The sequence below is a fragment of the Aquarana catesbeiana genome, linkage group LG04 (genome assembly GCF_042186555.1).
Source record: "Aquarana catesbeiana isolate 2022-GZ linkage group LG04, ASM4218655v1, whole genome shotgun sequence".
In the NCBI taxonomy this organism is placed as follows: Eukaryota; Metazoa; Chordata; class Amphibia; order Anura; family Ranidae; genus Aquarana; species Aquarana catesbeiana.
Window position 1 is genome coordinate 152550243 of NC_133327.1, and position 14007 is coordinate 152564249.

The window sequence follows — 14007 nt, forward strand, 5'->3', positions numbered from 1 at the left end:
AAAAAAAAAAAGCCTAAAAAAGAAAATGAATGCAGTTGTCACATTTACGAATTGGTAAGCTGTAATATAAAAAATGTTTACTTTTGGGTTTAATATTGTTTTAACAAATTACGTTATTGAAAATACCAAGCAGATCAATCATTCCTTACCCACTTAAGGACCGTCATACGTACATGTACTACAGCAGGGCGGTCCTTAAAGCGGTGTGGAAAAAGTGCAACTTCCGCTCATTGCACTCCTCCCCCCCTCCGGTGGCACTTTTCAGGGGGGAGGGGGGGACAGCATACCTGTCTTTCACAGGTATGCTTTCCCCACTTCCGGGAGCCACAGCTGTGGATATTGACGTAACGGCTGGGGCTCCCTCCTCCTCCCCCTGTTGCCGAGCCAGTAGGAGAGAGGAGCAGAGCCTCACACATGCACAGTAGGGTTCCCAGCGTGAAGCCGAAAGGTTACACTGCCAAGTTCCCTTACTCGCAATGGAGGCGGCAGCACCCGACAGCTGATGGAAACATCAGCTGCGGTGCCGACATCGCTGGACTCCAGGACAGGTAAGTGTCCGATTATTAAAAGTCAACAGCTGCAGTATATGCAGCTGCTGGCTCTTAATTTTTGCAGCAGTGGGCGAACCTCCACTTTAAGCACAAAATCACTCACCTGTACGTCATAGCTGTTGTCGGCTCTGGGGTGCGCGTGTGCCTCCGGAGCCACGCTCCCACTGTGATTGGACATAGCGGAAGCCAATCTGCAGGTCCGGCAGCCGTGATGGCCACTTGCCACCTGCGATCGTTCACAGGAGAGACAGAACAAGGCAGACCGCCGTTCTGTCAGAAAGGAAGAGAGAGAGATCTTTTGTTCCTGCTAATCTCTCTCTTCCTCCAGTCAGTCCATCCCCCACACAGTTACAAATCACTCCCTAGGAGCAGACTTAACCCTTTGAGTGCCCCTGATGTTAGCCCCTTCCCTGCCAGTGACATTTATACAGTGACAATGCATTTTTTTTTAGCACTGAGCATTTTGTCCCTGGTCCCCAAAAAGTGTCACTTAGTGTCACTTTGTCGCAGTCCCGCTAAAAATCTCTGATCGCTGCCATTACTAGTAAAAGCAATTAAAAAAAAAAGTCCATAAAACATCCCATACAGTTGTGCTCATAAGTTTACATACCCTGGCAGAATTTATGATTTCTTGGCCATTTTTAAGAGAATATGAACACAAAAACTTTTTTTCACTCATAGTTAGTGTTTGGCTGAAGCCATTTATTATCAATCAACTGTGTTTACCCTTTTTAAATCATAATGACAACAGAAACTACCCAAATGACCCTGATAAAAAGTTTACATACCCTGGTGATTTTGGCCTGATAACATGCACACAAGTTGACACAAAGGGGTTTGCGTTTGAATGGCTATTAAAGGTAACCATCCTCACCTGTGATCTGTTTGCTTGTAATTAGTGTGTGTGTATAAAAGGTCAATGAGTTTCTGGACTCCTGACAGACCCTTGCATCTTTCATTAAGTGCTGCACTGACGTTTCTGGATTCTGAGTCATGGAGAAAGCAAAATAATTGTCAAAGGATCTGCGGGAAAAGGTAGTTGAACTGTATAAAACAGGAAAGGGATATAAAAAGATATCCAAGGAATTGAGAATGCCAATCAGCAGTGTTCAAACTCTAATCAAGAAGTGGAAAACAAGGGGTTCTGTTGAAACCAAACCATGGTCAGGTGGACCAACTAAAATTTCAGCCACAACTGCCAGGAAAATTGTTCCGGATGCAAAGAAAAACCCACAAATAACTTCAGGTGAAATACAGGACTCTCTGAAAACATGTGGTGTGGCTGTTTCAAGGTGCACAATAAGGAGGCATTTGAAGAAATGGTCGAGTCTCCAGAAGAAAGTCATTACTATGCAAATGCCACAAAGTATCCCGCTTACAATATGCCAAACAGCAGAGAGACAAGCCTCAAACCTTCTGGCAAAAGTCATTTGGAGTGATGAGACCAAAATTTAGCTTTTTGGCCACAACCATAAACGCTTCATTTGGAGAGGAGCCAACAAGGCCTATGATGAAAGGTACACCATTCCTGCTGTCAAACACGGAGCTGGATTGCTTTGTTTTGGGGATGTGTGAGCTACAAAGACACAGGAAATTTGGTCAAAATTGATGGCAAGATGAATGCAGTATGTTATCAAAAAATACTGGAGGGACATTTGCATTCATCAGCCAGGAAGTTGCGCATGGGACGTACTTGGACATTCCGACATGACAATGATCCAAAACACAAAGCCAAGTCGACCTGTCATTGGCTACAGCAGAATAAAAGTGAAGGTTCTGGAGTGGCCATCTCAGTCTCCTGACCTCAATATCATTGAGCCACTCTGGGGAGATCTCAAATGTGCAGTTCATGCAAGACAGCCCAAAAATTTACAGGAACTGGAGGCTTTTTGCCAAGAGGAATGGGCAGCTTTACCATCTGAGAAGATAAAGAGCCTCATCCACAAATGCCACAAAAGACTTCAAGCTATCATTGATGTTAAAGGGGGCAATACACGGTATTAAGAACTGGGGTATGTAAACTTTTGATCAGGGTCATTTGGATAATTTCTGTTGTCATTATGATCTAAAAAGAGTAAACACAGTTGATGGATAACAAATGGCTTCAGCCAAACACTAACCATGAGTGAAAGAAAAGTTTTTGTGTTATCATTAATATTCTCTGAAAAATGGCCAAAGAAATTTTGCCAGGGTATGTAAACTTATGAGAAAACTTATAAAGTAAACTTTAGATGCTAAAACTTTTGCACAAACCAATCAATATACGCTTATTGGGATTTTTTTTACCAAAAACATGTAGCAGAATACATACTGGCCTGAATTGATAAAGAAAGTTTAATTTTTTTATTGGATGTGTTTTATAGCTGAAAGTAAAAAATTTTTTTTTTTTTTTCAAAATTGTCATCCTTTTCTTGTTTATAGCACAAAAAAATAAGAGATGATCAAATACCACTAAAGAAAGCTCTATTTGTGGGGCATAAATTTTGTTTGGGTACAGCGTCACACGACACACGTGCAATTGTCAATTAAAGCAACGCAGTGCCGTATCACAAAAAAATGGCCTGGTCAAGAAGTGGGTAAAACCTTCTGGAGCTAAAGTAGTTAAAGGGTAACTCCACTTTTGTGGAAAAAATATAGCAAAAAAATAAATAAAAATACTGTAGCATGTAGTATTCAATAAATATCAATGAATTTTGCACTCCAGTCTCCCTAACTTGCAGCTTCACCAAAGTGATGAATACTTCCAAGAGTATTTATTGTTTCTTGGGACTGGTTAATACTGTAGAATATAGAGTTGCTACACACAAGCCATATTGTAATTGAATGTTCCTAAAAATCACCTCTTTTTTTAAACTGCAGCGATATAATTTTCAGAAAAATTCAATGCAATAATGGCAACTTGGAGGCATTCTGAATACAGTTGGTGAACAAAATGCCCACAAAAATGTAATTTCCTGCTTGTGTGAAGAACTCTGCACCAAGATACAAATCAGGTTCAAGACATCCTCTGCAATAAAAATATTTTTTTATTGTGGGATACCCCTAAGGGGTATATCACTACAAAAGGGATGTGTTAGCAGAGAACTTATGCACTGCCATTAGTTTACCCTATAAATATTGCTGTCGCTAGCATCTGCTGTGTGTTCCCACACATAAAATAATAAAATGCACTGTTGCCCCTAAAACTAAGCCTCCATTCCCACCATTATGACTTGTCATGCAATTTGACAGATTCACATCACTTGACAAATCGCACCCTATTGTCTGCAATTAAACTGTTCAAATCGCAGTGACGACGACTTTGCGGTGCCGCACTGATTTGAAAAATAAGTTACTGCACTATTTTTAGCAATTTCAGATGCGACCTGCATAAACATCTGTTGATGAAGTAGCACAGATGTCAACCAAGTCGCACCTAAAGTCCCACTGATGTGTGGCTTTACAAATGTGCGATTTCAAGTAAAGTTGCACGATTTCAAAGTAGGATTCGGTGTGAACGAGGGCTAAATGTGCATAAAAAATGAGGTGAAATCTCAAACCAATAATGCATAAAATACAAAAATGGGGTGATGTCTAATATGAAACTACACGTTATCAGCATTTAATGCAATTAAGTCAATAATAACACAACCCTTGTACTAGTCACAAATTCAAACTGCTATAAAAATATAACAATTGTTTCAACTAATGCATCCAAAAAAAAATGTGATGTAGATTAATACCACAAATCCACCACACTGGGAGAATCCCACATTTACTAATGTGAGTCCATCCAGGAAAAGTATTCATTGTGTTCTCTTTTCTTGATGTCCTCGCCATTGGAGGGTGGGTGATTACTACAACCCCAGTGCTGCAAAGTTCAACATAGTACAATGCACATACCACTCATGCTACTGTGAATATGAAATATGAAATGTACACTTTTTACAGGACATCTCAGTTAGTGTGAGGCAGTGTTCTGATGAGAGTGATAGAATAGGAATTCCACCACCATCCACCTTATGTGCTCACCTTTAAAATTGGACCTTTATAACCTACAGTATCTCACAAAAGTGAGTACACCCCTCACATTTTTAAAAATATTTTATTATATCTTTTCATGTGACAACATTGAAGAAATGACACTTTGCTACAATGTAAAGTAGTGAGTTTACAGCTTGTATAACAGTGTAAATTTGCTGTCCCCTCAAAATAACTCAACACACAGCCATTAATGTCTAAATGTCTATGTGCAAAATTCCTCAGCTCAGAGATCACTGACGGCTTTTGACTCTCTCAGGATACCCTCTGGAGGTAAGTGATGACATGTATAGGACCCTTTAGAACAGTGATGGCAAACCTTGGCACCCCAGTTGTTTTGGAAATACATTTCCCATGATGCTCATGCACTCTGCAGTGTAGTTGAGCATCATGGGAAATGTAGTTCCAAAACATCTGGGGTGCCAAGGTTCGCCATCACTGCTTTAGGAGATCCTGTTCCTCCCTCCGCATACAGGGGTAACACTCCGAGAAAAGAGAAATCACCAAAAGTGTAAAAATAATTTAAAACAAAGTGATGCTTTACTTATAAAAGAATTGCACTCAACTTCACATATATCGAAACCCGCATATCACTATAAGGTCATGTAGTATGCCAAACACTGTAAATCTCACCCAATTTCAGCTTCAACATGTATTGGAATTGATGTCACCTGGCTCTGACCGATGTGAGATCATAGATCACATGACTTTTTCAGGGATCTGCAGGGTTCCCTGAAGAAGTCATGTGATCTATGACACAATGCTTCGGGCAGAGCGAGGTGATGTCACTTCCAGTACGGAGTGAAACTGGAGGTGGGTGAGGTCATCTAAGGAGATATCCCTGATGGGTTCAAAGGATGGTTTCTGCAGGGCAGAGAGAGCCAAGCTGAAAGAAAAGCCTGATCCAAGATGCACCCTGAATAAAGTTTTTGAACAGAAAACAATGCCTGAGGTTTTTGAAAAAGAGAGGACAGAGCTGAAACCTGTCCTTTGAGTGCTTAAGGCCAATATCTGGTCATGTCCTGATTGAAGGAAGGCAAGAATGCAAGGCACAGAGTAAGCTTTGGAACATGGTTCACACCAGGCAAAGAAGGATTTCCAGATACAGTAGCAGATCTTTCTAGAAGTAGCTTTTCTTGCTTTCAGCAAGGTAGGAATGACAGACTCAGAGACCCCTCAGTTTTTTTTAAGACCTGGGTTTCAACAGCCATGCCAATAAAGTTAGTGACTGAGAAGCAGGATGAAATAGAGGGCCCTGAGGCAGAAGTTCTGGCTTGTTGGGGAGAGGCCAGGTGTGGCTCCTAGTAGTCTAAGTATGTCTGTGTACCAGGTTCTTCTGGGCCAGTTTGGTGAAATTAAAATTACTGGTTTCTTCTGTTGTTCTATTTTGTGGGGCAGGCAAGGTAGAATTTGCAGTGGAGGGAAGACATAGATTAGCCTGAACTGAGACCAAGGAATTATCAAGGCATCCAATGCCAGTGCTAGAGTGTCCTTGGTCTTGGACGCAAACAGAGGTAGCTTACTGTTGATTTTGGAGGCCCGGGCCACATTGAAGGATGCATTCCCCTTGATCTAGACGGTGGCGGCTGAGGTAATCTGCCTTCTAGCTTTCCACTCATGAGATGAAGACAGCAGAAATCAATAGACAGTCTTAATCAATGAGATCATTTTTTTTAATATGAGATGAGCTGGCTTGCTTTCTTCAAGGCTGCATGAATCCTGGTGCCCCCTTGGTGGATGATATAGGCCACAGCCATGCAATTGTCTGATTGTGGCCTGATTGGCGGTCCTTGCAGAAAGGGGGGGGTGGTCTAGCTCTGTTGAGAACTTGGATTCCATCTATGACCATGTTACATGAACCAACAGGCACTGGAGCACTCCTCCCCAGCTCGAAAGACTGGCATGTGTTTTTGACACTTTCCAGTGATAAGGAAGAAAAGACTTCACCATTGTTAAGGATAGACTGGATATCCACCAAGAAACCCCTTGCTTGGATGGACTGGAGCATTGGTAGATTAGAAGGAGCATGCTTGTTTCAGGTCAACAAGATGTCAACAAGATGTCTAATGTATAGGTCTCAAATGAAATTGGATGAACTGGACAGCCTAGAAAAAGGCTACCATCAGGCCTAGAACCCTCATAGAGTATCTCGACAAGGAATGTCTCTTTGAGCGTATTTCCTGAGCATGAGCACTAAAAAAAAGCAGTGTATTCTCTTCAAGGCTGGTTAACCACTGCTGTTGATTTAATTAGTTACGTGCCCAGTTCAACTAGGCCATCTATGTTCTGTTTAAGCTTGGCTCATGTCCTCAGGCATGGCCTGTGAAACAGCTAGTGTTCCTAGCTCCAGGTACCCCAGGGTTTCCCAGTGATTTCCAAGAAGAGTCCTAGTTTCTCCCATGTTTCTTAGCAGAGAAGTGTTCCTAGTGTTCCGCAGTAATCCTTAGTGGAAATGTTTTAGTGTCCCGAGTATTTCCTAGTAGAGAAGATTCCTTGTGCCCACCATATTACCTGGTAGAGAAGTTTCCTAGTGTCCCTAGCTTCCTGGGTAGTTTACATGTGACCCCTACTGTATACTCCTAGTGTTCTATGTTCTCAAAGACTACTAGTGACCCTGATATTCCTAGGGATCCTGTAACTGGATTCTTCTTGTTCCCAGTGCTTTGCAAATGTCTCCCAGTGACTTCCAGTGTGGTTTCATACCCTTGGTGTCCTTCAGCCTGTCTCCAGTGACTCTCAGTGTGGTCCTGCTTGCAACCTATATCCTGTTGTGTTCTTTGAGCATCCCAGTGTCTTTGTGCCTCGGTTTGTCTTTGCTAGCATTCCAGTGTTCTCATACCTCTGTTTCCCTTGTGCGCCTTTGCCAACTTTCAGCCTTCCAGACCCTCTGTGACCCCTTGTGAGTTTACTTCTGCTATTTCTTACCACCTGTTTCTGCGTTCTGCTTCAGTGTCTCTCAGTGTACTTCTAATCTTTTTCCTTCTCAGTGTCCCTGTGCACCTCTACCTGCTCCTAGATATTCCAGTTTGTCTCTTTTCATTGCTAATTCGTCACACATTGCATTGCTAGTTGCCCTGTGTGTCTCTGTGCACCTGTCTCTCAGTGTGTTTCCATGTACACCTGCCAGTTTGGGCTTCACTTTCTACTGTCCTGTGATCCCTGCACCTCAGAACTGCAAGGGATTCTTATCTGCTTATCAGCAGTTAGTTCCCAGTGGCTGCCTGCTCGGGTGAGTCAAAGAAATGCAACCTGGGAATTGTTTGCAGTACAACCCATTTCCACCTTTAAGAGCTCTGGAGAAGACCTTAGACTATGTGCTTTGTCTTTTCCATGGGCACTCACCTTCGCTATACGTGCAGGCAGGCTGGGTTCTTCCTGTGAGTACCAATAGGTATCCTTCCTGTCCGAGACAGATTGTGTACCTCATCTGTATTCCTGTGTACATACATTCCCTAGAACCCTTGTGCACTTCTGTGTTACTGTAAGCTCAGCATTACATTGCTGCTAAGATACTCCTGTCTACTTGTGAGCCCTGTACCCCACAGCAAGTGTTTCTAATGCCGCGTACACATGGGTGGACTTTTCAATGGACTAGGTCTGGCGGACTTTTCGACGGACTTTACGACGGACTTTCCGAATGAACAGACTTGCCTACACACGATCAACCAAAGTCCGACGGATTTGTACGTGATGACTAAAACAAGGAAGTTGATAGCCAGTAGCCAATAGCTGCCCTAGCGTCGGTTTTTGTCCGTCGGATTAGCATACAGACGAGTGGACTTTTCGACCGGACTCGAGTCCGTCGGAAAGATTTGAAACATGTTTCATTTCTAGGTCCGTCAAACTTTTGGGGAAAAAAAGTCCGCTGGAGCCCACACACGATTGAATTATGCGTCGGACTCCCGTCCTCCGCACCAAGTCCGCTCGTGTGTACGCGGCATTACTAGTATATTAGTGTCTTTCCTGCCTGTAAGACCAGCACCCCAGTGCTGTACTATACTCCTGCCATTCCTGAGTCTTGTATTCCGTGCTTTCCATAATTCTCATCTCTGTGCTTTCCTGTACCAAGCTGTCGCCTTCATGGGTGTGCTCTCTAAGCACACAACCATCCAGCCCGTGGGCTGCACAGAAGATCCACAATCCCAACCATACAAGACCAGTCCCCATACATGACAAGCAGGGTCCTAGAATACAGGATCATGTTTGTTGTTGAATGCCCGAGTCCAGTTAGCTGCAGTCTGAAAGACAGAAACTGCAGCAATAACTGGTTGCAGAGCTGGGCCTGCAAGTATAAGGAAAGCCTTTAAGAGCATCCCAGACATCCTATCTGCAGAATCTTTGAACGAAGGAAAATCTTCAAATAGTGCAAGGAAATGTTTGATAAGACTGAGATGGGAGCATCAACTACTGGAATAGATTGATTTTTAATGAACTCTTTTTTCATTGGATAGAGTGCAGCAATGATTTTCGACAGAGTGATGATCCTTCCAGGATTGACCCAATCTTTGTAAATTGCCCATTCTATTTTTTAGTGAACGGGAAATATCTTTAAATATTTAGCAGGTCTCTTTGTACCCAGAGGGGCATAGTGAGATGGAGGAGATTCAAGTGTTTCAATACCAAAGCTTTTGCGCACAGCAGAAGTGAGCATATCCACATTAGCAAGCATATTGCATGAAGCTGCAATTTTTAGGTGCATAAGAGTCTGTTTGTGAGAAATCTTCCAAAGCCTTCTCTAACACTGCTTCTGGGTCATCTTCATTCCTTTCTACATCCACCTCTCCTAGGCTGGGCATACCTGGCATTTTGAAGCCCCGGACATAAAGTCAGATGCAGAGACTGAAATTTAAATTGAGTTCTGATCCAGTGCAAGGGAAGCATCCTCACTATGAGGTTGTGTTGTGCAGGCCTTTGGCAGAGTGGATATTCATCTGAGCTTTTGCCATGACAGGAGGGTAATCTCCTGTGCGGCACTCACGGAGTAGGGTGCAGAATATTAGGTAAGCATGTCCGAGAAGGAATATGCAGCAACCCTGATAAAGACAATCCAGTAAAAAAAGGAAAAAGGTGGGAGAAAGCACCTAAATACCTCAAAAGGGCTTGAAGTGGAAGTGGCTGTAAAGAGTGCAACCTGCAGTGTGATTTAACACCTGGTCATCAACATAAGACTAAGCTCTGAATGGTTGAGTTTTAACACCAAGTTTGAACAGTTGACACTGTAAAATGAATACATTCCAACCATAGCCTTGGTTTATACAGTAGTGGTCAAAGACAAATGATGATCCTGTCTTACCCATCCACAACACTGGTTCCTATACTGTCTAGGAGGGGTCTTCAGGTCTGGGTTTCATAAAGATGGACCATGGCCCTGGACCTGTATAGTGCCCTGTGGCTAACTGCACACTGCACATGTTCTGCTATATGCCAGGATAGGCACCTAAGCAAGAACCAGTGACCAAAGTAACATTACAGGCTGACAAACCCCCCTCCTCCCCACCAGCTCCCCTGCTTCCTGGGGTCTGGGTACACCTGTGAGTTTAACCTAGCTTGCACTGATTTGGACACACTGCTTCTAAGGTTGTATTAGAAGACAGTGAAGGGTTAATTAAAGAGTTGATTGAAGAAACCAAAAAGAAAAAAAAATAAAGTAGTTAGGCTGATTACTCCATAAAGAAAAGGAGGTTCTCCACCTTAGGACACTAGCAAAACACTGAGAACTCACAAAATGGGGCAGAGTTATAAGAGAGGGCTTAAAAGCTTTGCCAGTGTCCAATTGCGTGAAGGTACCAGCCTGATAACCCAGAGCCTATGAATACTCAGCCTATGTTCTGTACAATTAAGATATGTATATAAAGCCTAAATTTAGTTGTTTTTTTTTAAATCAGCACAAGGAATTGTACTTATATTCAATGCCAATTGTCCCTTGTACTGGTGGCTGTTCCCTAAGTTTAAACCCAAAGTCCTCTGATCCCCCCCCACCTCTTCCCTACAGCTGTAATCTTCTGGTGCTCCAGGGGTTAATACAAGTGTTGGACCTGTCACAGGTACTTATCAAGAGTACCGACTTTCCACCCCCCTCCTCCATTAATAGAAGTTGTACTTCCATCAGTGAAAAGCGGTCTATGAACGAAGGAGGCAGACCTTTCATTCATCCAACTGTCCTCTATTGATAGATTGCTTTTCATTGACAGAAGCTATAGTACAACTTTTATAAAGATAAATGTAAATGGGGTGGAATGGGCGGGTGGATCTAGTGCTTTTACTAAGCCCCGCAGCACGGGAAGATTACCACTGCCGGGGTACCAAGCAACAAAGGGACACTTAACGCATTGAATGTGAGTAGAGTTTCATGTGCTGATTTGAAAAAAGAAAAAATGATTTTACCAAAATTAAAACAGCTACGTATATAATTAAATGTACATTGTGCTTTAACTTCTCAAAACACTTTCTCAAAGGTGGATTCATCTTTCAATAAATATTTTCTAGTTAACAAAAAGGCAAAAGTGAAGTGTCCTCAAGGAAAGCTTCCAAACCAAAATATAAGCTTAGATATACACCATATGGATGTATGGAGGTGTTCCATAGAAGTCAGTGAGGTTACTGCTAGCCATATATGTGGAAATTATGGAGGCTTCCAATGACCAATTTACCACTCACAGTTTCAATCATTTCTCAAGTTTAAGTGATCAAATAATTGCAATTTTTTTGTTGCCCTGAAACCTGAAAAACATTTAAAACCGAGGGTGGCAGATTGCTTTGGTCTTTTTTATTTTTTCTTTATATACATCCCTTTTTTCTCAATCAAGACTTGAAAAAAGCTTTTAAAATATCTGCACAGTAGTGAATGGCCATCTGCAGATACATTTGGATAGGTTTGAAGATGAAACTAATGAGTGCTGAATTCAAACAGAGAAGCTGAAAATGTGAATAAATTACATCCACTGTATCTGTCCCTTCACCCTCCACCCACAATTAAGTTTTAGGTTTTTAAGGAATGCATTTTATTTTTGAAATAGCCCCTTAATCTCCAGCAACAAATGAGCTACCTTTTTTGTATGTGTAAATGGTCTGGCTCTGTGCAGCTATCATTGGATTCCAGCCTGGAGCAAAGTCGGAGCTCTTGAAGTCCTGCACATAATCTATGATTTACAGGCACAGTTTTACAGTGCACTGTGATATATTAGACTCTCAAACATTTCTTAGCTCACACAATTCTGCCAGATATCCTGAATTATATCGTATTGCCTTTTTACCACTGCAATTTAAAAATGCAAACTGAATAATCCTGTAAATTAAGCCTAAAAAGAAAATTGATATAACAATTTATGATAAAAGCTACACTCATTTAAATACCATGACTCTCTGAAAACTTTGCATGCAATACAACTTTTTTTTTAATAACAATTCTGGACATCTACAGTAAAACCAATAAGAATGTTTTTTAGCACTTTCAATTTATTGCACAAGACAGTGCAAACAATAATGATGCCATGCACAATTCAATAAGGGCAGCCACAGGCAGGTAGAACATCGTGTGACAAGAAGTCTGTCCATCCTTGCATGAGCTTGAGTCAGCTTGAATGATTAAGGATTTGGGGCTAGTTTCATAAAAGAATCATTATATTATTCTAAATAAAAAACAACTGTCAAACACATTGTACAATAAAAATGTAAAAAAGTCTCCTAAATAATATTTATATTTTTTCTTGTTATACCCTACACACCAACTGTCACAACACATGCTCAAATCCACTGGATTTTTTTATAAGGCTGCGTATGGCCATTTTAAGCCAAAGCAACCACCTGCAAAAACTTTAAGCATCAGCAGATTTCACCTTTAAAGCGTAACTCCACTTTTATTGAGAAAAAAAAATCCCCTCTGGGTGATGAACATTGCAAGGATTATAACAGCCTTTGTTGCAGATGCCTACTTTTTGTTATTCTGAAGAAATCCATGCGTGTTTGTCTGTGCCTCTGTACTGAGTGGGTCTAATAGGAGTGGTTTCATAATTGTCAGGTGTGTAGCTGCAGGGCACTAATGAGGAAATCAGCTGGGCCTGCATCCCTTTAGACGTGCTCCTATTGAAAGTATCTCTCCAAAAATGACATTTTTGTTGCAGGGGATGCCTGAAACTTGATTTGTATCTTAAGCAGACTTCTGGGAAAATTGGTGAGCCAATCACACAAGCAAGAAATGATGTTGTTGGGGAGTGGTCAGTACAAACTCTGTGTACAGAACAACTCCAGGTAGCCATATTGCAATGCATTCTCAGAAAATTACAGTTGCTACAGATTGAAAAGGAAAGGTAATTTTTAATAAAATTCAATTACAATATGATTAGATGCAATTATACGTGCTATAATATTTTTTCTTTATTTGCTATTTTTTTCCCCACGAACGTGGAGTTACCCTTTAACAGTTACCTTGTGGTCAGTATGGTCCAGTGCATGTGTGTGTCAGGAATCTGGCTATGAAATACAGTGTCTGTATTAGACATCTGTACCCAAGAGATGGATGACTAGGCGTAATATATGACAAAGCCTAGGTGTTATCAGACAGTTCACACAATAGAAATTGAGGGTAGCCAAGGTCTAGCAGGGGGTCACCCCAGTACCAAACGATGACAGGGCAGCATAATTGAAAGTTGTGCTATGATTTATAGCTAAGGAAGAAACAAGGAAGCTAAGCACCAAAGAAATAGCATAACAGTAAAAGTCAGGAGTAGTAGCAAGCTGAGCTGTACCATCTTAAGGTTGGTAAACACGGTTCAACAGACACCGGTCGACAAATGGCCTCCTGTGCACAGCAGCCTGTCCGACCGATCTCATGATTGGCTTCTGTCGAACTAGCATGCTGGAAAACCATCTTCTAATCAGCGCTAGCAGCCAATGGTTCCCCTGTCAGAACACAATAGCTCAGCGGGAAGATTGCAGCACTAACATCAGATGTGTTAGTATGGTGACCGTTCAATATTTTTTTGTTCAGCCCGCTGGGTTGAACAAGAAGAAAAAACTTCCTGCATGTACTTAGCTTTACTAAACGTTATAAGGAGAAACATTAATCTTTTCGATCTTTTAAGCTGGGGAAGCAATTTGGATATGAACACTTTGCTAAGGCTGGCTGCTTTGAAGTTTGGTAAGAAGCTCAACTGAGGTCAGGATCAGCACAGTAACTACAACAATCAGGAAAAAGAAGAATCACACCCACAAGCCAGTGTTACAGTGTGCAATCAGACTATAGGCTCTGATACCATTTCCAAAGTTTCAAGGACCAATCAGAATGTGTACAGATGCCCCCAGCCACTTGGCCTCGCCTACTTACTTTATCAGCGTGTCTGCATGGAGAAATGGAGAGAGTGTGCCCCCACTGAAATGGAAATAATCACGTAGGAACATAATTTCAGTTCATCTGCTATGTACACTGACAGTCTGCACA

At 41.8% G+C, this 14007-nt stretch overlaps 1 protein-coding gene across 1 annotated transcript in view; it reads right to left on the reverse strand.

Moving 5' to 3' along the window:
* SLC9A9 (solute carrier family 9 member A9) overlaps positions 1-14007 on the reverse strand; it is a 1177825-nt gene that overhangs the window by 816240 nt on the left and 347578 nt on the right. The gene's annotated exons all lie outside the window — the stretch shown is intronic.